Source organism: Anomaloglossus baeobatrachus, chromosome 1 (genome assembly GCF_048569485.1).
Source record: "Anomaloglossus baeobatrachus isolate aAnoBae1 chromosome 1, aAnoBae1.hap1, whole genome shotgun sequence".
Taxonomy (NCBI): Eukaryota; Metazoa; Chordata; class Amphibia; order Anura; family Aromobatidae; genus Anomaloglossus; species Anomaloglossus baeobatrachus.
Window position 1 is genome coordinate 619,625,032 of NC_134353.1, and position 26,084 is coordinate 619,651,115.

The window sequence follows — 26,084 nt, forward strand, 5'->3', positions numbered from 1 at the left end:
ACTTTTTCTCCACTTTTTCTCCACTTTTTCTCCATTTTTTCTCCATTTTTTCTCCACTTATTCTCCACTTTTTCTCCACTTTTTCTCCACTTTTTCTCCATTTTTTCTCCACTTATTCTCCACTTTTTCTCCACTTTTTCTCCACTTTTTCTCCATTTTTTCTCCGTTTTTTCTCCACTTTTTCTCCACTTTTTCTCCATTTTTTTCTCCATTTTTTCTCCACTTTTTCTCCACTTTTTCTCCACTTTTTCTCCATTTTTTTCTCCATTTTTTTCTCCACTTATTCTCCACTTTTTTTTCCACTTTTTCTCCACTTTTTCTCCATTTTTTTCTCCATTTTTTCTCCACTTATTCTCCACTTTCTCTCCACTTTTTCTCCATTTTTTTCTCCATTTTTTCTCCACTTATTCTCCACTTTTTCTCCATTTTTTTCTCCATTTTTTCTTCACTTATTCTCCACTTTTTTTCCCTTTTTCTCCATTTTTTTCTCCATTTTTTCTTCACTTTTTCTCCACTTTTTATCCATTTTTTCTCCACTTTTCCTCCACTTTTTCTCCACTTTTTCTCCATTTTTTCTCCATTTTTTCTCCACTTATTCTCCACTTTTTCTCCACTTTTTCTCCACTTTTTCTCCATTTTTTCTCCACTTATTCTCCACTTTTTCTCCACTTTTTCTCCACTTTTTCTCCATTTTTTCTCCATTTTTTCTCCACTTTTTCTCCACTTTTTCTCCATTTTTTTCTCCATTTTTTCTCCACTTTTTCTCCACTTTTTCTCCACTTTTTCTCCATTTTTTTCTCCATTTTTTCTCCACTTATTCTCCACTTTTTCTCCACTTTTTCTCCACTTTTTCTCCATTTTTTCTCCACTTATTCTCCACTTTTTCTCCACTTTTTCTCCACTTTTTCTCCATTTTTTCTCCATTTTTTCTCCATTTTTTCTCCACTTTTTCTCCACTTTTTCTCCATTTTTTTCTCCATTTTTTCTCCACTTTTTCTCCACTTTTTCTCCACTTTTTCTCCACTTTTTCTCCACTTTTTCTCCATTTTTTCTGCACTTTTTCTACACTTTTTCTCCATTTTTTTCTCCATTTTTTCTCCACTTGATCTCCACTTTTTCTCCACTTTTTCTCCACTTTTTCTCCACTTTTTCTCCACTTTTTCTCCATTTTTTTCCACTTTTTCTCCACTTTTTCTCCATTTTTTTCTCCATTTTTTCTCCACTTTTTCTCCACTTTTTCTTCACTTTTTCTCCACTTTTTCTCCACTTTTTCTCCACTTTTTCTCCACTTTTTCTCCATTTTTTCTCCACTTTTTCTCCACTTTTTCTCCACTTTTTCTACATTTTTTCTCCACTTTTTCTCTACTTTTTCTATGGTCGGTCTACCCATTAGCTCTGCCATGCATACTGTAGCTCTACACCTACTGCACATGTTACTTTATGATTGACATCTCTTTCGTACCAGAGCTGTCTAAGCCTACTCTGACCCCATATTTGTCATTACTATATTGTCCTTGTACTGTATTATGACATTTGTATCATGTGTTTCATTTCTTGCTGTGTTGCAATTTTTTTGCTGCATCCCAATTGTACCTCTACATTGTTCGAGTTTATGTTATTGTTCTCTCACTCTTATGTGATACTGATTATTGTCATTTTTCATGATTACATGCAGATAAGTCCAATCTGACGAAGGCTCAGGCCGAAACGTCATTTGTAACTTGTTTTGGACAAAAACATATATGCTTATGAAAAAAAATGTTTTTCTTAATACGGACCAATAAAGAGTGATTTTGCATTACTATCCATTGTGACTTACTGACTTAGTCTGGGAGATTTAGAGTGCCGAGGTTACTCACTAATTTTATCTATTATTTCCTCTGAGCACCTATATACCAGTGAGCAGAGCTTCCTCTACAGTAGTTCTCCTGATTAGGCATGCCCTTACCTCATGAGCAGGGCATTGCAGCTTTGGTAGCAACCATTACGACATGGACTCTGCTGCTGTGGACCCGAGAAGAGTGAGTGCAGATTCATTGCACCCACACTCCTCACATGAAGGGTCCGCACTCCTAGAAAATGGGGGATACGTTCCCTGAGTGTCTCCCCCCCATATTCCAGACGGTCCAGAGTCGTCGTGGGACCCCTTTATTTTTTTTCTTACAATAAATTGATGAAAGAGGAAATGTTTTGGGGACTGTTTTTTCAAATAAATTTCTTTTGTCGATTTTTTTTTTTTGTTAGTACTGACAGTTTATGATGTTGGGTATCTAATAGACGCCATGACATCACAAACTGCTGGGCTTGATCTCAGGTGACTTTACAGCTAGTATCAACCCAATTTATTACCCCGTTTGCCACTGCACCAGGGCACGGGATGAGCTGGGGTGAAGCGCCCGGATTGGCGCATCTAGTGGATGCGCCACGTCTGGGGTGCCTGCGGCCTGCTATTTTTAGGCTGTGAAGGCCCAATAACTATGGACCTTCCCACCCTGAGAATACCAGACCACAGCTGTCCGCTTTACCTTGGCTGGTGATCCAATTTGGGGGGGACCCTACTTTTATTGTGTAATTATTAATATTTATAAAATAATTATAAAAAAGAGCCTGAGGGGACCTCCACATTGGATCCCCAACCACGGTAAAGCTGCCAGCTGTGGTTTTCAGGCTACAGCCGTCTGCTTTACCCTAGCTGGCTATCAAAAATGGGGGGACCCAACGTCATTTTTTTTTTAACTATTTTTTAAATAGAAAAAATTAATGGGCTTCCCTGTATTTTGATTGCCAACCAAGGTAACGGCAGGCAGATGGGGGTGGCAACCCATAGCTGTCTGCTTTATCTGCGCTGAGAATCAAAAATACCACGGAGCGCTACGTCATTTTTTTAAAGATATTTTTACAGCACTGTGATGTCCAGCAATCAAAATACAGGGAAGCCCATTTTATTTTTAGTTATTTAAATAAATAATTAAAAAAAATATATATGGCCTCCCGCTGCATTTTTTGTATTGCTAGCTAAGGGTAATCCAAGCAGCTACTGGCTGCTAACCCCCACTGCTTGGTGTTACCTTCACTGGCAATGGAAATTCCAGGGAAGCATTTTTTATTTTTTTTGCCAAAAAACTACAAAAAAAGGACGTGAGCTTCGCCATATTTTTGTATGCTAGCCAGGTATAGCAGGCAGGTGCTGGAAGAGTTGGATACAGCGCCAGAAGATGGCGCTTCTATGAAAATGCCATTTTCTGAGGCGGCTGCAGACTGCAATTCGCAGCAGTGGGGCCCAGAAAGCTCAGGCCAACCTGTGCTGCGGATTCCAATCCCCAGCTGCCTAGTTGTACCTGGCTGGACACAAAAATGGGGCGAAGCCTACGTCATTTGTTTTCTAATTATTTCATGAAATTCATGAAATAATAAAAAAGGGCTTCCCTTTATTTTTGGTTCCCAGCCGGGTACAAATAGGCAACTGGGGGATGGGGGCAGCCGTAGCTGCCTGCTGTACCTGGCTAGCATACAAAAATATGGCGAAGCCCACATAATTTTTTCAGGGGGAAAAAAACTTCTGCATACAGTCCTGGATGGAGTATGCTGAGCCTTGTAGTTCTGCAGCTGCTGTCTGTCTGTATTGAGAAGAGCAGACAGCAGCTGCAGAACTACAAGGCTCAGCATACTCCATCCAGGACTGTATGCAGAATTGTTTTGCCCACCAAAAAAATGACGTGGGCTTCGCCATATTTTTTATGCTAGCCAGGTACAGCAGGCAGCCACGGGCTGCCTCCAACCCCCAGTTGCCTATTTGTACCCGGCTGGGAACCAAAAATATAGGGAAGCCCGTTTTTTTTTAATTATTTCACTTATTTCATGAAATAATTAAAAAACAAATGACGTGGGCTTCGCCCCATTTTTGTGTCCAGCCGGGTACAACTAGGCAGCTGGGGATTGGAATCCTCAGCAAAGGTTAGCCCGAGGTTTCTGGGCGCCTCTGCTGCGGATTTCAGTCCGCAGCCGTCCCAGAAAATGGCGCTCTCATAGAAGCGCCATCATCTGGCGCTGTGTCCAACTCTTCCAACAGCCCTGGAGCCGGGTGGCTTGTTGGGTAATCATGAGTTAATACTGGCTTTGTTTTACTAGCCAGTATTAAGCCAGAGATTCTTAATGTCAGGCACGTTTGACCCGGCCATTAAGAATCTCCAATAAAGGGTTAAAAAAAACACCACACAGAGAAAAAATACTTTAATAGAAATAAATACACAGACACATTAGAGACTCCATCTTTATTACCCCCTGTCAGCCCTCCACGATCCTGCTCTTCTGTCTTCTTTCTAGTGTAGTAGTATTCTACTCGAATTCTCGTATTACACATTAGCACAGTACAATAGGTAAAATATACAATTTTGAACAAGAGTTGCATAATATGATATTAAACAAAAGATAGCCGCCAGATACAAGTTTATAATAAATTATGGTGCCATAAGTCTCAATTGAAACACTACATGGCAACCAGTTAGCATCTGCATGATTAAAGTAGTCCAAAGTCAAGAAGAGGATGGAACTAATGCACTAAAAATTATGATTTTATTCAGACAATTGAACGTTACTAGACAACAAGGTAAAAGGACAATGGGTGTACAATAAGGGCAGTACAGATGAAGGTGCACCAGGAATAAAGTCCCGATAAAAGATACAGACAAACTCATGTCAATCTTTGACTAAAGCCGGAACAAGTAGCTGACACACTGGTCATATATAACAGCATGCAGAGAACTGCACTGATGGATCATAGGTAATACCTGTATAGGTGCACAAGGTCAGGATTGCCTCCTAGAAACCCCGACACATGTTTCGCATAATTGGTATTGCCGCTTTCTCATGTGGAGTAACACAATACTATCTGGCAGAATCTAACTGCAGCACGTTAAAACTGATGAAGGTCTTAAGGGGGCTTTACATGCAACGACATCGCTAACGAGATGTCATTGGGGTCACGGAATTTGTGACGCACATCCGTCCTCCTTAGCGACATCGTTGTGTGTGACATGTACGAGCGACTGCCAACGATCAAAAATACTCACCTAATTGTTGATCGTTGACACATTGTTCAAATCCCAAATATCGTTGATGGTGCTGGACACAGGTTGTTCGTCGTTCTTGAGGCAGCACACATCGCTACATGTGACACTGCAGGAATGACGAACAACACCGTACCTGCGTCCTCCAGCAATGAGGTGGGCATGACTTTCCTGTGGCTGCTCTCTTCCCCTCCGCTTCAATTGGATGCCTACCGTGTGACGTCGCTGTGATGCCGCATGAACTGCCCCTTCAGAAAAGAGGCAGTTTGCCGGCCACAGCGACATCATTAGGCATGTAAGTATGTGTGACGGGTGCTAGCGATTTTATGTGCCACAGGCAGCGATTTGCCCATGACGCACAAACGACGGGTGCGGGTGCTTTCACGAGCGACATCGCTTGTGATGTCGCTGCATGTAAAGCAGCCTTTAGTGATGACTGAAACATCTTTTTAATTTACACCTTTAACTGGACATGCCGTATTGTTCAACAAAATCCATTTTTTTTTCATGCCATTGAAAGTGCTCGGTTTTATCTTCTCTTAGTCACATATCAGGCTCTCCATCCAATGAGAATAGTGGATCCCAGATTTAACATGAGCCAACAATGTGGTGCTGCAGTTAAAAAGGTCAACAAAATTCTGGGATCTATCAAGACAAGCATTTAATCTAGATCAAGAGAGGTAATTATTCCCCTATACTCTTCCCTGGTCAGACCTCACCTGGAATACTGTGTACAATTCTGGGCACCCCAATTCAAGAAAGACATCAATATATTGGAGCAAGTCCAGAGAAGAGCCACCAAAATGGTAAAAGGCCTGCAAACCATGTCATATGAAGAACGGCTAAAAGAACAAGGAATGTTTAGTTTGAAAAAGGGAATGCTGATAGGAGACTGCTATGATCCGGTAACTGTGGAAGATTATAAAAAACTCCCATTAGTGGAAAAACACCAAGAACAACAAGAGTAGTGGGAACCTGGGCTAAACGCAATCGCCCAACTTTCAGACCATACTAGAAGTAGCCGTGGAGCATTCTTAAACATCTAGATGCCTCGTCACAGCCTGAGAAACTAGCTACACCTCACAGAAAGAAATGAGGAAATCTACCTTGCCTCAGAGAAGTCCCCAAAAGAGTAGATACCCCCCGACATATAAAGATTACAGTGATATAGGAAAACACGATACACAGATATGAAAAATAGATTTAGCAAAGGCGAGGCCCAACTAACTAGAAACAAAGAAAAGGAAAGGAAACTGATTGTGGTCAGTACAAAAATCCTGCAGAAAAATACCAATCTCCTGATAGTAAAATGGCCCTTGAGGTTGAACAACCTCACCCCCACTATATCAGGTACTCATGTAAATAATGGGAGAGATAAAATACCAAAAAGAACACAAAAATACAAAAGTGCAAATAATCAAGTTATACAGGGAGAAACTCCCTTTTCTTGCAAAAGAGCTAGGAAAGGGGGAACCCCCATGCTCATCAAACTAGAAAGTCAAATCTTCACCTGCAAGAAAACAGATACAAAACAAAACAAAGAAAAACAAACACCCTAAGGTGTAAACCAGAAAGCAAGGAAAAACCTTCCAAACTTATCTGCAGAAGTCTTGCACAGGGAAACAGCCAAGGACAGAACTCCAAGCAAGGTCCAGAGACTGAGGAAAATTCAATTATAACCGGCACCAGCAAGGCAAAAAGTGCTCTCCTATATACATCAGGCTTGTCTGCAATAGGACTTCCTTAATTGTCAATTAACGCTGACACTTGTCTGAGTCACAGGCTCAGACTCAGCTCCACTACCATTCCTGGCCACCAGAGGGAGCTCCAAAACAGCACCCACATAGACGACAATCACAACAGGAGACTTAATAGTGGTCTACAAATATCTGAAAGGTAGTCACAGTGAAGAGGGAACCACCCTATTTTCATTAGCACAAGGAAGTACAAGACGCAATGGGATGAAACTTAAAGGAAGGAGATCCAGATTAGATATTAGGAAAAACTTTCTGACAGTGAGGGCAGTCAGAGAGTGGAACAGGCTACCACGGGAGCTCTCCATCAATGGAAATCTTCAAGCAAAATAAACATATAGTTGTTATGATTTAGGACAACCTGCACTCGCATGGGTTTGGACCCGATGGCCCTTGAGGTCTCTTTCAACTCTACCATTCAATGATTCTATGAGATTGATTTCTCTGGCACATGCATACTCAGTTGCAATGCTTACCAAACCATTCCATCGGCGTCAATGGTGTGGGGCACATGCGCAAGAGCGGGTACACGTCACTATGGCTCCTGGGCATAGGTACACAAGTGGAGACGCCGAAAGATGGAAGGGCACATAATAGCAGAGAACACAGGAAAACATCAATGTGTATGAGAAAATACAATACAAAGTCAGATGAAAAGGTACAATTAGCATGGAACAATAAAATATATCATATAAATATACAGTGTATAAAAATCACATGACACAGAATGAGTATAAATGACATGCAATATCCAATTGCATCCACTATCCAATACAAAGATGTAGATAAATGAGTAGAGATCGGCGATTAAATATATAAATATGCAGCATATGAAGATTATATGCTATATAATGCCCAAATGCATATTAAGTGCTAAATACTGCAGAATAAAAGAATGAATACAAGAAGTGAAAAATATGAAAAATAAAAATACACCAACAGAATTACACAGAAGTAGTCAAGAATTCATTTCAGTGGCAAAATTGGATCAAAGAAATTAATGGTTAATATGGTGGAAAAGATGTACTTCCAAAAGGGAAAAAAAACATAAAGTAAACAAATTAAAAGCAATGTAAAGCACAAGAAATCAAATCAAGTATCAAAAATACTGGCTAGCAGATGTCTAGAGTAGTGATCGGCCACCACCCAAGTGCTCGGGTTCGGTTTGGTTCGCCGAACAGCGGGTGTGTTCGTCGAATGTTCGACAAACGTTCGTAGAACATTTTCGAACACCGTCGAACACCATTGAAAACAATGCCAGGCAAACACATACAAACACATAGAAAACACCTTCTAAGGTGTCCAGAAGGTGACAAACAACTCAGAGGACACCACAATCACATGGAAAAGTGACAAGTACATATACTCATGCTGAAAGAAAAGAGCTGGACGAGTAAAAGGAGGAGGAGACACTGATATCGGTGTGCCGCAGCCAGCGTTCTCTCGGAACATGTCTTCAGTGCTGCTGGTGGTGTGCTGACAGATAAACGCACGCGTCTGTCCAGTGACAATGTGGACAGACTAACGTTCATCAAGATGAACAAGTCATGGATCCGCAAGGACTTTTCTACCCTGTGTCATCCTGGGGAGAGTAAAGGCTTGTGGATTTTTTAATGTGCTTCATGAAAAGAACCATTTTAAGTTTGCAACTGTGGGACAATTGATGCCACTTAAGTGGTGTCTGTGCCCATATTTTTGGAAAACATGGAGAATCTTGTTGGAGTCCCCTTGCTGTGTTTTAAATGATTTTAGAAGGGCATGACATGCCTAAGAGGTTGACTTTCAGCATCTGCAAGCTGTTGGCTACAGAAATGCTACCGTTCCGTCTGGCGTATTTTCGAGATCTTATGTCCATTGCAGTGCACCAGTAGCAGATGTCCAGTCGCTACTAATTCTCCAAGAAAGGTGTTCCTGCGTTACAAAAGCATGTCGCACACAACATCACCGCTTCCTTGAGAAACTCTGTGTGTGACAGGGTGCAATTCACCACAGATACTTGGACCAGTAAGCATGGACAGGGGCATTACATGTCACTGACTGGGCACTGGGTAACTATGGTGAGAGATAGAAAAGGATCTGCTGTACAAGTCTTGCCATCCCCACGAGTTGTGCATCAATCCTCTGTAGGTCGAAGTTCGTCCACTGCTTCTGCCTCCTCAACCTCATCTCGGTCCTCCACCTCCGCCCAAAGCCTGTCTGGTAAGGCCACCCATGTTGTAACTGCGCACAAGGAATCCTGCACACCTCCTTAGTATGCTGGCAGCAGAGCTCAACGGCATCAGGCAGTCTTTACTTTGAAATGTATGGGAAATGTGAGTCACACCGCTGAGGAGTTGTGGTCAGCTCTGGAGACCGAGTTTCAGCAATGGCTGTGTCCACTCAACCTGCAGCCAGGGAAGGCCGTGTGCGACAATGCTGCAAACCTGGGTGCGGCCCTTCGCGGGGCAATGTGACACACGTGCCTTGTATGGCTCACGTGTTGAACCTGGTTGTCCAGCAATTTTTAGCCCACTTTCCCTGCCTAGATGGCCTTCTGCAGAGGGCACGGTGTAACACCTGCCTGCATCCACAGACTCAGACGGGCTGTAATGGATAGGCTAGAGGGAAGCCACTCACCAAGCAGGACCCCTAGAACCCTGAAACCCTTTAACCCCTATACAGAGATTTTGAATTACACAGGGCCCAAGGTGATCACTACCTGTGGAAGGCTGAAGTCCGAGAGAGTGGAACTCAGGCAGGGTGAAACCAGAAATTGTGGAACAGGGACAGAATCGGCAGTCAAATACGTAATCAGATTACAAGCAGAGGGCAAATACGGATCGGGCATTGAGGTACATAAACAGCAGGCAGGAGAGATAGTCAGGAAACAAGCAGTGGTCAAATCCGAATCGGGCAGCGAGGTACATAAATAGCAGGCAGGAGACGTAGTCAGGAAACAAGCAGTAGTCAAATCTGGATCGAGCAGCGAGGTACATAAACAGCAGGCAGGAGACATAGTCAGTAAACAAGCGGTAGTCAGCACACAAAATCACAAAACAGAACAGGGCTGAACAGGAACCAGAAGTTCAGAATTATCTCTTGCAGTGGTCAGCAGACAGGAGAGGCATTACAAAGGGTGTGGTGTCTTCCCATAGGTTATAACAATAAGGAATAACGTTTGGAACACCATTCTAAGTCTGAACTGGGTGCAAAAACCTAAAAATCGAATTGATCAATTCAGTAGCTAAATTTCTCTTGATTCATATGTTCATGGCAGTAATGCAGATTCCATTTTTCACATTTTCACTCTTACATATAGCTATTGGATTTTTCAAGTCAGTATTCACACAGCAGTTTCTGCTATTTCATGTATTCCCCTTACATAGTCACTGGTGTGCATACCTTATCTCCCCATAGTGATGTTTTTTTAGGTTTTTGCACCCAGTTCAGACTTAGAATGGTGTTCCAAACGTTATTCCTTATTGTTAGTAGTTTTTCGTTTGTGAACCCTCCCCAACCACACCTATTGCCAATCCATATCATACGCATAAATAGCCTGGGTCTCAGCTTCCCATACACGGTAAGTTTTTTAACTGCATGAGAGGACACACACAAGCTAGGGAGCCCAACGTAGAGAAATACTTTGGCGTAGTGTTGGGGCTCTATTGCATTGATCAATTCAGTAGCTAAATTTCTCTTGATTCATATGTTCATGGCAGTAATGCAGATTCCATTTTTCACATTTTCACTCTTACATATAGCTATTGGATTTTTCAAGTCAGTATTCACACAGCAGTTTCTGCTATTTCATGTATTCCCCTTACATAGTCACTGGTGTGCATACCTTATCTCCCCATAGTGATGTTTTTTTAGGTTTTTGCACCCAGTTCAGACTTAGAATCGTGTTCCAAATGTTATTCCTTATTGTTAGTAGTTTTTCGTTTGTGAACCCTCCCCAACTACACCTATTGCCAATCCATATCATACGCATAAATAGCCTGGGTCTCAGCTTCCCATACACGGTAAGTTTTTTAACTGCATGTGTTACGGGGGGCTGTCTGATAATAACCGAAAGGAGTATCAGACAGTCAGGGTCCACCGTGCAAAGACTTTGCTGCAGACTATGGCAGAGTGCAATACCTCTGTTAACTCACAGAAGGATATAATAAGTAAGTAAAGCAATTCCTCCCTTACTTGGAGGGTGTGTGGAATGATCTCTGTTAATAATCACAGAGACAAAGGCAATGTGTGCGAAATGGCACCTACCTAGGTCCGCTCTTCTAGTGGTGCAAAAGAGACGAACAGCAGCGTAAGCCGCACAAAGCTCCTACCTGCGTTCGCTCCACTAGTGTGCGAGGACACGAACCACTAGATATGGCACCTGCCTAGGTCCGCTCTTCTAATGGTGCAAAAGAGACGAACAGCAGCGTAAGCCGCACAAAGCTCCTACCTCTGTTCGCTCCCCTAGTGTGCGAGGATACGAACAACTGCCAGACGCAGTATAAGGAACGTTACCCTAGCGGCAACATCCACCTACGAGTAGAATCACAAGGCCCAGCCAGACCATGTGCCTCAGGCACCTGCCTATGTCCGCTCCCCTAAGAGGTAAGGATACGGACAGCAGCCGAAGCTGTAAGGTATAAGAACGCTACCCTGCCGGTAGCGCTCACCTAGCATAGACAGAGGAATGCCTAGAGGAACGCGCACAGAGCGTCTACTCATATGCATGAACCAAGAGGACTGAGCACCATGCGGCGTGTGTCAGGGTCTTATATAGACTCTGTGCCTCATCCAAGATGGAGGACACCAGAGCCAATCCGCTGCCAGAACGACAGGAGTGACGTCATGCTGGCCTATCACCGAGCAAGACGTCACAAGCACATGACCAGCGACCAATCGGCATAGAAGGTGTCAGAGACATGTGACCTCGTGTCAGCGATGATGTCACCCGCACATGTGCAATGGCTCCAAGATTGGACTTAGTCTCCGGCGCTCGCACATGTGCAGTAGCAAGAAATCTGGACTTAGTCTCCAGCGCTCGCACATGTGCAGTAGCAAGAAATCTGGACTTAGTCTCCAGCGCTCGCACATGTGCAGTAGCAAGAAATCTGGACTTAGTCTCCAGCGCTCGCACATGTGCAATAGCAAGAAATCTGGACATAGTCTCCAGTGCTCGCAGCAACCGTAACAGTACCTCCCCCTCAAGGGCCCCCCTCCCGGCGACGCAGGTAATCAGCAACTAAGTCGGGAGCATGGACAGCCTCCTCAGGCTCCCAAGAGCGATGTTCCGGGCCATAGCCCTCCCAATCTATCAAGAAGAACCTGCGCCCTCTAACCATCTTAGAACCCACTATGGCTCGTACCTCATAGCTAGAGCGAGAGGAATCAGAGGCAGGAGAGTGCACTTCACGAGCGTGAGGTAAAATAGCCGGCTTTAGCAGTGAGACATGGAATTTGTCATGAATCCTAAGATGGAGAGGTAACTTCAATTGATAGACTACAGGATTTACCTGTCGAAGAACCTCATAAGGACCCAGGAAGCGAGGAGCAAATTTGACAGAGCTCACTCTAAGTCTCACGTGTTTTGCAGAGAGCCACACAAAGTCCCCTGGAGAAAAGACAGGAGCCGGGCGACGAAACCGATCGGACACCGTCTTCATATGGTCCTTAGCTGCTTGGATCGACTCTTGAGTCCGATCCCAAACCTCTCTGGCATTAGTTGCCCAGTCGGCCACAAGAGGAGGAGGTGCAGCAGCGGGAAACGGTACCGGTACCCTAGGGTGTTGCCCATTATTGAGTACGAACGGTGTCTGCCCAGTGGCCTCAGCCAGCGAATTGTTAAGGGCAAATTCTGCCCAGGGTAGGAGGGAGGACCAGTTATCGTGGTTCTCAGCAACAAAGTGTCGAAGGTATATAATCATAGATTGATTGGTACGTTCAACCAAACCATTAGTCTCCGGATGGTATGCCGAAGAGAGATTCAACTCAATTTGCAGAAGGCTACAAAGATCTCGCCAGAAACGGGAAGTAAATTGCGGGCCTCTATCACAAATGATACGATCTGGCATCCCGTGAAGCCTAAAGACATGCTTGAGGAATAGTTTGGCTAGTACCCTGGAAGATGGGATTCTCGATAACGGTACGAGATGAACCATCCGGGAGAAATGGTCCGTAATGACCCACACAAATCTATGTCCCTGTGAACATGGAAGATCACCCACAAAGTCCATGCCTACCACCTCCCATGGTCTATCTGGCACTGGTAAAGGATGCAAGAGCCCAGCCGGTCTCTGCCGTAATGAACGGTTGCGAGCACACGAGTAGCAGGAACCGACATATCTCTTGACGTGGCTGGCTAAGTGTGGCCACCAATACCACCTCTCCAGTAACTCTCGTGTCCGCCTAATACCAAAATGCCCACCCACCTTTGAGGTGTGGGCCCATGACAGTATATCATTCTGTCGATCAGGCGGAACAAAGGATTTGCCCGGTGGGATTTGGTCTAACGTCACAGGGGAGAGCGTATGAAAAACCCTGGAGGGAAGGATAAGACGAGGTTCGTCAATCTCTTCCTGGGTAGAAAGCATAGAGCGAGACAGGGCGTCTGCCTTGTTATTCTTACTCCCAGACAAATAGTTGATGGAGAAGTGAAAGCGGGAGAAAAACAAGGACCAGCGGGCTTGGCGAGGATTCAGACGCTGAGCGGTTTGTAAGTACGTCAGATTCTTATGGTCTGTATAGACCTGGAAAGGATGTTTCGCTCCTTCCAGCAAGTGACGCCACTCCTCCAAGGCTAATCTCAAGGCGAGCAGTTCCCTATCCCCAATGGTATAGTTTCTCTCTGCCGGTGAAAAGGTTTTAGCAAAGAAGAAACACGGCCTTTTTCTACCTGCACCGTTCTTTTGATACAAGACCGCACCAGCACCCACTGAAGAGGCATCAACCTCTAAGAGGAAGGGCTTACTCTCATCGGGTCTTTGAAGAACGGGAGCAGTTGAAAAGTGTCTTTTTACTGCCTCAAAAGCCTGAGATGTCTCAGTAGACCAGGCTTTGGGATTAGCACCTTTCTTAGTCAAGGCCACCAAAGGGGCCACCAAAGTAGAAAAATGGGGTATGAACTGCCTGTAATAATTTATAAATCCTAAGAAGCGTTGCACCGCCTTCAAGGAATGAGGTTCGGACCATTGCAGGACAGCAGAGAGCTTCGCAGGATCCATAGCCAGACCCTCTTGTGAGATAATGTAACCCAAAAAAGGCAATGAGGACTGCTCGAATACACATTTCTCGAGTTTAGCAAACAATGAGTGCTCCCTTAAACGGGAAAGGACACGAACGACATCCTGACGATGAGTCTCCAGATCAGGAGAAAAAATCAGGATGTCGTCCAGATACACCACTACTGAGGATAACAGTAAATCCCTGAACACATCGTTTACGAAGTCCTGAAATACTGCGGGTGCATTACATAACCCAAAAGGCATGACGAGGTATTCATAGTGACCGTCTCGGGTGTTAAAAGCGGTCTTCCATTCGTCACCCTTTCGAATTCGTACCAAGTTATACGCACCCCGCAGATCCAACTTCGTAAAAACTTGAGCTCCTCTCAGTCTGTCAAAGAGCTCCGAAATTAAAGGTAATGGGTATTTGTTCTTTATTGTGATTGCGTTGAGACCCCTGTAATCTATGCAGGGACGCAAATCACCCTCTTTCTTCCGAACAAAGAAAAACCCAGCTCCCGCGGGAGAGACAGACTTACGAATGAACCCCTTCTCTAAGCTCTCTCTTATATAGGTCGACATGGCCTCCGACTCAGGTATCGACAGGGGGTAAACCCTGCCTTTAGGTGGAACCGAACCTGGGATAAGGTCTATGGCACAGTCATATGGCCTATGGGGTGGAAGAACCTCAGCACCCTGTTTGGAGAACACGTCAGCGAAATCCAAATAGGGTGTAGGTATGGGAGAGAGATCAGTTGATGCAACCGCAACGACCTTAGGTGGTAAGGGAAGACATCGGGACTGACATTTCGAACCCCAACTAATAATGCTGTCAGACTCCCAGTCAATGTGAGGAGCATGAGTCCGAAGCCATGGAAGACCCAGAAGGACGTCGTCTATACCCTCAGGCAAAACAAGAAAAGAAATCTCCTCTATGTGACCCTGAGACAGGGAAAGGCGCAAGGGAACTGTCCTCAATGTAATGGAGTCAGACAACATAGTTCCATTAACAACACGGACAGGAATAGGCGCCTCTAACATGATAGAGGGAATATTGTGTCCCTTTACAAATCCTGAGGACACAAAAATCCCGTCAGCTCCGGAATCCACAAAAGCCATAATAGGCCATGTATTCTCAGATAACGAGAGCTGACCTGGGATACAACACTTAGAGGGTGCAGAAGACGTCTCTAGTAACCCCCCTCTAATGGTTACTAGGCCAGGGAGTTTCCCTGACGACTAGGACACTTGTTGGCATAGTGCCCAGCCTGACGACATACGTAACATATAGGAGGACCAGACTTGCGTAGTCTGGAGAACGTATGACCTAACTCCATAGGAGTGGGAGATGTTTCAGATGCTGAGGAAGATGGTAGTGGACCCTCAACAACTGGAATAGCCCGATGCTTAGGGCGTGAGGAAGAGACCTCGAGTCTACGTTCCTTATGGCGTACATCGATCCTCGTTGCTACTGTGATCAAGTCCTCCAGAGAAGCAGGGACCTCACGAGTAGCAAGGGCATCCTTGACATAGCCTGCCAACCCTCTCCAGAAGATAGGAATCAACACCTTCTCTGGCCAATCTAGTTCTGCCACCAGAGTTCTAAAAGCAATGGCATAAGAACTAGTGGATAACGAACCCTGAGATAGATCTAACAGTCTCAGGGCCGCATCATGGGTAACCTGCGGACCCATGAATACCGCCTTAAGAGCATCAAGAAAGTCTTGATGTTTTAGAGTAACCACATCAGAGCGCTCCCATAGGGGAGTCGCCCATTCTAAGGCTTTGTCCTGAAGTAAGGAGATGATAAAGCCTACTCTGGACCTCTCCGTAGAGAAGCGAGAAGAGTTGACCTCTAGGTGTATCTGACACTGACTAATGAAACCACGACATGATCTGGCATCGCCAGAATATCTGTTTGGCAGAGCAAGTCGAGGATCATGTGCAGATGTCACCATGGTCTGAGGTTTATCCTCTATACTCTTGAGCCGTGACTCAAGTACTTGTATGTAACGGTGTAACTGCTGATATTCTGCCATAACTGCCAGACCCTTGGCTCAGTCCTAATGTTACGGGGGGCTGTCTGATAATAACCGAAAGGAGTATCAGACAGTCAGGGTCCACCGTGCAAAGACTTTGCTGCAGACTATGGCAGAGTGCAATACCTCTGTTAACTCACAGAAGGATATAATAAGTAAGTAAAGCAATTCCTCCCTTACTTGGAGGGTGTGTGGAATGATCTCTGTTAATAATCACAGAGACAAAGGCAATGTGTGCGAAATGGCACCTACCTAGGTCCGCTCTTCTAGTGGTGCAAAAGAGACGAACAGCAGCGTAAGCCGCACAAAGCTCCTACCTGCGTTCGCTCCACTAGTGTGCGAGGACACGAACCACTAGATATGGCACCTGCCTAGGTCCGCTCTTCTAATGGTGCAAAAGAGACGAACAGCAGCGTAAGCCGCACAAAGCTCCTACCTCTGTTCGCTCCCCTAGTGTGCGAGGATACGAACAACTGCCAGACGCAGTATAAGGAACGTTACCCTAGCGGCAACATCCACCTACGAGTAGAATCACAAGGCCCAGCCAGACCATGTGCCTCAGGCACCTGCCTATGTCCGCTCCCCTAAGAGGTAAGGATACGGACAGCAGCCGAAGCTGTAAGGTATAAGAACGCTACCCTGCCGGTAGCGCTCACCTAGCATAGACAGAGGAATGCCTAGAGGAACGCGCACAGAGCGTCTACTCATATGCATGAACCAAGAGGACTGAGCACCATGCGGCGTGTGTCAGGGTCTTATATAGACTCTGTGCCTCATCCAAGATGGAGGACACCAGAGCCAATCCGCTGCCAGAACGACAGGAGTGACGTCATGCTGGCCTATCACCGAGCAAGACGTCACAAGCACATGACCAGCGACCAATCGGCATAGAAGGTGTCAGAGACATGTGACCTCGTGTCAGCGATGATGTCACCCGCACATGTGCAATGGCTCCAAGATTGGACTTAGTCTCCGGCGCTCGCACATGTGCAGTAGCAAGAAATCTGGACTTAGTCTCCAGCGCTCGCACATGTGCAGTAGCAAGAAATCTGGACTTAGTCTCCAGCGCTCGCACATGTGCAGTAGCAAGAAATCTGGACTTAGTCTCCAGCGCTCGCACATGTGCAATAGCAAGAAATCTGGACATAGTCTCCAGTGCTCGCAGCAACCGTAACAGCATGAGAGGACACACACAAGCTAGGGACCCCAACGTAGAGAAATACTTTGGCGTAGTGTTGGGGCTCTATTGCATTGATCAATTCAGTAGCTAAATTTCTCTTGATTCATATGTTCATGGCAGTAATGCAGATTCCATTTTTCACATTTTCACTCTTACATATAGCTATTGGATTTTTCAAGTCAGTATTCACACAGCAGTTTCTGCTATTTCATGTATTCCCCTTACATAGTCACTGGTGTCCATACCTTATATTCCCATAGGTTATAGCTGGATTACTTCAGCTGGGAGACACCTGCCACCTACAGTCAGCCAGTCGTACTGCAGATCCCAAGGAAACTCAGCCCAGTGGTTGAGTGGAGCCTGCACCCACTGGCGACGCTGGCATCGACTCCTCTCCCATCACCAACACTATCCATGGTAGGAACACGGCATCGACTGGAGATAGGATTAGAAGTCGCTGGAGCAGACTCCGGTGATGACGTAACACACGGTCGCTATGTTCTCACGTCCGCCAATCACACTCCACAGCTCAACAACTTGCATCGCTTCAAAAGTCTTTCAGCCTGCCGGTTCACTGGCTGAACTGCGATGTGCCGACATGCTGGACTCTGCACATATTGCAGCGACTATGGCAGCACCGCAGAGCCCTGGTGCAATACGTTATGATGTATAGCCTGGGCCAACGAGATCCAGAGGTGGGGCAGATCACGCTGCTGCTATGTTCTCAGATCAAGGACCTATGCACCCTTCTTCATGGTTTAGAAATGGCGACGAAGACGTTTAGTGCTGATGATACCATTATCAGTATGACAATTCCGGTCATCTACATGCTGGAGCACACTCTAAACAGTATTCGGAGTCAGGTGGTGGGACAAGAAGAAGGGGAAGAACTACAGGAGGAGTCTTATGAGAAAGGGATAACAAGATCTCCAAGGTCCAGATGGTCAGCAGCACCAAGGCAGCAGATATGGGATGGTGAGGGAGAGGGATTAACAAGAGTGCATGGTAGCAGTCAAACTGTTGAGGAAGGTGCAGGAGCCGAGGAAGAAATGGAGGACGAACTGGCGATAGGCATGGAAGACTCAGCAGATGAGGGAAACCTTGATCACATTTCTGTTGTGCAAGGTTGGCGGGAGAGGGAAGAGGAAGGAAGCATGATTCTCACCTCGCCGCCAACAACACAGCAAGGACTTGGTCCTCTTGGATGCGCAAGACACATGAGCGCCTTCTTGCTGCACTACCTACAACATGACCCTCAGATTGTCAGAATTCGAAGTAATGCTGACTACTGGGTTGCCACACTCTTAGATCCCCGGTACAAGACACAATGTGGAAAATACTTCCTGCCATAGAAAGGGATGCACGTATGCAGGAGTATCAGCAGAAGCTGTTACACAATCTTAGATCGGCTTTTCCACTAAATACCAGTGGTGCACAGAATAAATCTCACAGCTTTGTCATGGCTAGGAGGTAATTGTCTTTTATTTGTCCACATCTAGGGGACCGAGGGCTGGCTGCTGTGCTGAGATGGCGTTGAGTAGGATGTCCCTGCAGAGTTGCAAATTTGGTCATATACAAAAAGAGTGGAAAAAAAGCCAAATGCTGGTAGAAAGAGGAACAGGCGTAATGGAAAGGGAAAAAAGTTTGTGTCCATGGGGTAGGTGGTAAAGCAACAGTAACATCTGCTGAAACAACACCATCTTCCAGCCAAAATAAGATGTCTACTTCTTTCCGTGGACAATCTGATATGATCCCTTTCTTACGGACACAACCATTGTGTTACGGGGGGGCTGTCTGATAATAAAACCTAAAGGAATGTCAGACAGTCAGGGTCCACTGTGCAAAGACTCTGCTGCAGACTATGGCAGAGAATAAGGGGTATATAAGTGTGCCACTGTAAAAAATAATAGCACAAGTGCAGAGAGCAATACCTCTGTTAAACTCACAGAGGAATATAATTAGAAAATAAAGCAATTCCTCCCTTACTTGGAGGGTGTGTGCAATGATCTCTGTTAAAGATCACAGAGACAAAAGCAGAGAGTGGGAAATGGCACCTACCTAGGTCCACTCTTCTAGTGGTGCAAAAGAGACGGACAGCAGCGTAAGCCGCACAAAGCTCCTACCTGCATTCGTTCCACTAGTGTGCGAGGACACGAACCACTAGATATGGCACCTGCCTAGGTCCGCTCTTCTAGTGGTGCAAAAGAGACGGACAGCAGCATAAGCCGCACAAAGCTCCTACCTCTGTTCGCTCCCCTAGTGTGCGAGGATACGAACAACTGCCAGACGCAGTATAAGGAACGTTACCCTAGCGGCAACGTCTACCTACGAGTAGAATCACAAGGCCCAGCCGGACCATGTGCCTCAGGCACCTGCCTATGTCCGCTCCACTAAGAGATAAGGATACGAACTGCAGCCAAAGCTGTAAGGTATAAGAACACTACCCTGCCGGTAGCGCTCACCTAACATAGACAAAGAGATGCCTAGAGGGACGTGCACAGGGCGTCTACCCTCATGCATGAACCAAGAGGACTGAGCGCCGGGCGGCGTGCGTCAGGGTCTTATATAGACTCTGTGCCTCATCCAAGATGGAGGACACCAGAGCCAATCCGCTGCCAGAATGACAGCAATGACGTCACGCTGGCCTATCACCGAGGAAAGCGTCACAAGCACATGACCAGCGACCAATCGGCATAGAAGGTGTCAGAGACATGTGACCACGTGTCACAAGCACATGACCAGTGGCCCATCAGCTTAGAAGGTGTCAGAGACATGTGACCTCATGTCAGCGATGATGTCACCCGCACATGTGCAATGGCTCCAAGATAGAACTTAGTCTCCAGCGCTTGCACATGTGCAGTAGCAAGAAATCCGGACATAGTCTCCAGAGCTACAGCAACCGTAACACATTGCTGCCAAATGTAGAGGAGGCACCAAAAGAGCAGGTGCTTGAATGGATCTCAAAAGCTCCATCAAGTGGCCTCTCCTCCACCTCAACATTAACACCCAAATACTCCAGTCCTCTAGGGTTTCATCCCAATCGCACTTGCTTCCTACAAGCTCTCAAGTCTCCACACACCCTGCTGAGTATGGGGTAACAGAGATCGTTGAATCTGCAGGGCTGTTCAGTCACACTATAGCCTAGGAATCAGAGGTCTGCTCCAAAGCTGCAGTGAGTCCAGCCAAGGAAATGATCTGCACTGATGCCCAGAAGCTTTGTGAGTCGGATCCAGGCCCAGATGAAGAAGGTTCTGAGCATAATGTAGACCCTCATTCCCAAACTGTAACTCCTCTTGGTGGAGACAATGAGGAACATGCTGATGAGACTCAAATACCTGATTGGAATAACAACTTTACTATTCGGTAAGGGCAAGAAGAGGTTGGCTCTGAGGATGAGGGGAGAGAGAACACACAGGGTGATGATGAGGTTGGAGATCCCACTTACTGTCAACCCACAGTCAGCCAGTCGATGAGGTCAGTAGAACAGGTGGAGGAGGATGCTACTGATGACGAGGTTAGGTTGTGCCTTCCTGGGCAGAGACAGAGTACTCTGTCATGGTGGCTCTGCAGGTCGCATGGTCTCTAAGCCTTGCCTAGCCTGGGCCTTTTTTGACATCGCAAAGGATGACCCATCTCATGTCATCTGTAAGAGTTGTCACCAATCTCTAAGTAGAGGCCAAAAACTCACTAGTTTGAGTTCTTCGTCCATGATCCGAAGATGGATAATGGATAATAATATGGATAATAATAATAATGATAATAATAATAATCTTTATTTCTATATAGCGCTAACATATTCTGCAGCGCTTTACATACATCAGCAACACTGTCCCATTGGGGCTCACAATCTATATTCCCTTTCTGTATGTCTTTGGAGTGTGGGAGGAAACCGGAGGAAACCCACGCAAACACAGGGAGAAGATTCAAACTCCTTACAGATGTTGTCCTTGGTGGGATTTGAACCCAAGACTCCAGCGCTGCAAGGCTGCAGTGCTAACCACTGAGCCACTGTGCCACAGTAAGTCGCAGTGGGAAGCTCACTGATCTACAATGCGGCCTAGCAGGGCGGGCCAACCACCGTCTGCCCCATCAAGTGCATCCGCGTGCTCTTCATCCTCTGTGACTGTGGGGGTAGCAGTTACACATGCTTTTGGACGCAGACCTTCCACCTCTTTACCCGCAACAGTCAGTGTGATTGGCAGATCGTCAGTTGTTTTGGAAGTGGAAACAGCTGCTGGTGTTGAGTAGAGTTGAGCGCAGTTCGCGGTTCGAGGTTCTCCAGTTCGCGGCTCGAGTGATTTTGGGGGCTGTTCTAGATCGAACTAGAACTCGAGCTTTTTGCTAAAGCTCGATAGTTCTAGATACCTTAGAGAACGGTTCTAGCAGCAAAAAGACAAGCTAATTACTAGCTGGCTTTCCGCTGTAATAGTGTAATTCACTCTGTGACTCACACTATTATGAAATTTCAGCGTATAGTTTGCGGGAACAGCGCATTCAGATCACTGCTGTTTGGATAATGGCGATCACCATTTTTTTTTTTTTCCCTTGTCTTCATTCCCTAAGCGCGCACGTGTAGTGGGGCGGGCCAGCATGTCAGCCAATCCCAGACACACACACAGCTAAGTGGACTTTTAGCCAGAGAAGCAACGGCATGTGTGATAGGATGTCCATGTCACATGTCCCTGCATTATAAAAAAAGACATTTTCCTCCAGCACGCCATTATCTGCCTTCTACGTCTTGGTGTCAGTCACCGCTGGTGTAGCTCCTGTCTCCGATACTGCTGTGTACGCTCTATACACAGCGCTATACAGAATAGGGATAGAAGTTTCTTTCAGCCCTTGTAAGGGCTAACACCGGCAGGGTCAGAGCCATAGGTGACAGTCAGGGCCGTGAAAACAGATTTTAACAGCTACACAAGATGACAGCGTCTGTGTAGCTAAGGTCAGGGATTTCCTCGCTGCATTTTCCCATTAGAAGGGATAGAAAGGGAGGCTTCTTTCCTCTACCCAGGCCCACAACCCTGCCACTGTACCCTCCTGCCCTTTGCACACTCAAACTCATTGTTACTAAGCCATTATACTAGCAAACACTGAGGAAACTTAGTGGCATCCTAAAAGTGGCTGTTGGACTTCATTATTGTCCCACTGGTGCAAAGCTATTTGCAGCACCACTGCATTGCACACTCAAACTCATTGTTACTAAGCCATTATACTAGCAAACACTGAGTAAACTTAGTGGCATCCTAAAAGTGGCTGTTGGACTTCATTATTTTCCCACTGGTGCAAAGTTATTTGCAGCACCACTGCATTGGACATTCAAACTCATTGTTACTAAGCCATTATACTAGCAAACACTGAGGAAACTTAGTGGCATCCTAAAAGTGGCTGTTGGACTTCATTATTGTCCCACTGGTGCAAAGCTATTTGTAGCACCACTGCATTGCACACTCAAACTCATTGTTACTAAGCCATTATACTAGCAAACACTGAGGAAACTTAGTGGCATCCTAAAAGTGGCTGTTGGACTTCATTATTGTCCCACTGGTGCAAAGCTATTTGCAGCACCACTGCATTGCACACTCAAACTCATTGTTACTAAGCCATTATACTAGCAAACACTGAGTAAACTTAGTGGCATCCTAAAAGTGGCTGTTGGACTTCATTATTTTCCCACTGGTGCAAAGTTATTTGCAGCACCACTGCATTGCACACTCAAACTCATTGTTACTAAGCCATTATACTAGCAAACACTGAGGAAACTTAGTGGCATCCTAAAAGTGGCTGTTGGACTTCATTATTGTCCCACTAGTGCAAATCTATTTGCAGCACCTCTGCATTGCACACTCAAACTCATTGTTACTAAGCCATTATACCAGCAAACACTGAGGAAACTTAGTGGCATCCTAAAAGTGGCTGTTGGACTTCATTATTGTCCCACTGGTGCAAAGTTATTTGCAGCACCACTGCATTGCACACTCAAACTCATTGTTACTAAGCCATTATACTAGCAAACACTGAGGAAACTTAGTGGTATCCTAAAAGTGGTTGTTGGACTTCATTATTGTCCCACTGGTGCAAAGCTATTTGCAGCACCACTGCATTGCACACTCAAACTCATTGTTACTAAACCATTATACTAGCAAACACTGAGGAAACTTAGTGGCATCCTAAAAGTGGATGTTGGACTTCATTATTGTCCCACTGGTGCAAAGCTATTTCTAGCACCTCTGCATGACACCCTCCTGCTCTGTTTTTAATAAGCTGTTATAATAGCAAAAAATCCTGCCATTTAGTGGCATACAAGAAGTGGCTGTTGGACTTCCATTAGTGCCCCACTGGTGCCAAGCTATTTCTAGCACCTCTGCATGACACCCTCCTGCTCTGTTTTTAATAAGCTATAATAATAGCAAAAAATGCTGCCATTTAGTGGCATACAAGAAGTGGCTGTTGTACTCCATTAGTGTCCCACTGGTGCCAAGCTATTTCTAGCACCTCTGCATGACACCCTCCTGCTCTGTTTTTAATAAGCTATAATAATAGAAAAAAATGCTGCCATTTAGTGGCATACAAGAAGTGGCTGTTGTACTCCATTAGTGTCCCACTGGTGCCAAGCTATTTCTAGCACCTCTGCATGACACCCTCCTGCTCTGTTTTTAATAAGCTATAATAATAGCAAAAAATGCTGCCATTTAGTGTCATACAAGAAGTGGCTGTTGTACTCCATTAGTGTCCCACTGGTGCCAAGCTATTGCTAGCACCTCTGTATGACACCCTCCTGCTCTGTTTTTAATAAGCTATAATAATAGCAAAAAATGCTGCCATTTAGTGGCATACAAAAAGTGGCTGTTGGACTTCCATTAGTGTCCCACTGGTGCTAAGCTATTTCTAGCACCTCTGCATGACACCCTCCTGCTCTGTTTTTAATAAGCTATAATAATAGCAAAAAATGCTGCCTATTAGCGGCATACAAGAAGTGGCTGTTGTACTCCATTAGTGTCCCACTGGTGCCAAGCTATTTCTAGCACCTCTGCATGACACCCTCCTACTCTGTTTTTAATAAGCTATAATAATAGCAAAAAATGCTGCCATTTAGTGGCATACAAAAAGTGGCTGTTGGACTTCCATTAGTGTCCCACTATTGCAAATCTATTTGCAGCACCTCGGCATTGCACACTCAGACTCATTGTTACTAAGCCATTATACTAGCAAACACTGAGTAAACTTAGTGGCATCCTAAAAGTGGCTGTTGGACTTCCATTAGTGTCCCACTGGTGAAAAGCTATTTGCAGCACCTCTGCATTACACCCTCATGCACATTTTGCTACGCTAATTTTATAGCAAACTCAGGGAATTCCTTGCTGCATTTGATCATTCGGAGGGATAGAAAGTGAGGCTTCCTTTACTGTCCTGGTACCCACAGAACACGGCCACTGTACCCACCTGTCCACTTTTGCCACACTATTTAATTTGCCCAAAGAGCTGACTCTTTTTCTGCCTTCCTAAAATTGTCTGTAATACTAAGTTAGTGTTCCTTTGCTGCCAAGCAAGATATAACACATGTGCATTCTACACTCCTTTCCATTTCTGGAATGCAATTATTAACTGCAGGTAGTCCAGCCAATCTGTGATGAAGGTGCAGGTGTGGATAAAATGTAGTATGCATCCAATGTTGGTTTTCTCGATGTCTGACCGCTCAACAATACCATCTGTTTCCACTTCCAAAACAAGTCATGACCTGCCAATCACACTCCCTGTTGCGTGTAAAGGGGTGGAAGTTCAGTGTGAAAAACCATGTGAGACTGCTGTCCCCACAGTCACAGAGGATGAAGAGCACGCAGATGCACTTGATGGGGCAGGCGGTGGTTGCACAGGCACGCTAGGCCGCATTGTAGCACAGTGAAATTCACATTGCGACTTATGCTTCATTTTAAGTCGTGTACAGGGTGGGCTCCCCAGTATGCAGCAAAACCAGGCAACAGGAAAAGGACTCTAGTCAGTTGGGTTGATAAATGGTTGTTTAACTTTACAAAAACAAACAATAAGAACCATGCATACAATTTAAATAATTTAACAATCTATTCTGTTGCCTACTACATGCTAATCCCTCTGCGTAGCAATAATTGTGTGTTTGTGCGTGTGTGTGTGTGTTTGTGTGTGCGAACACGACTTACCAGTGGCGCATCACAAGAGCTTCCCAGTTATCTACCTAAACATAGACAAAAGACATTACCCCCCCGAATACCCTTGTTAGCTGAAGCCTCACAGATAAGGCAGATGATAACAGTGTGAATGCAAACCACACAGCTCTGCAACACAGTCATGGAAATCTTGAAAAGCAACAGTCAATGCAAACATGTGTCGCTGTCCCTCTATGATTTAAACTGTACGTGACAATTTGACAGTGCAGAGGCAGCAAGTCTTATTGTCTATAAATAGTCGGCCTACCCAGAACAGATATGTGTTTTGCTAATAAAACAAAGTGTTGCGTGCCCGCATTATTGTCTGGGCACAGCCTACCGTACCCGGGTACTGTGATGTCCAGTTGCCAGAAATACAGACTTTACGCTCCTCTCACGGTAAGCAGTATAGACAGCACCGTAAGAATGTTGGTCTGTGGCACAGGATGCTGCTCACTGCCGTAACGGTACTCTTCACCAAACTCCAAAATGACTCCCCTCACAACTGAACGAAGTGTTTCCGCGGTGGCTCCTTGCTGTAACACACACCTTTAGCTTTTCCTTCTGTTCAGAGACAGCATCTCCAAGTCCACACCCGAAGAGCAATTTCTCCTCCACGTCTAAGTGTGGAGAGGCAGCTAGTGTGCATGCGTGTGCCGATTTACCCCAGCC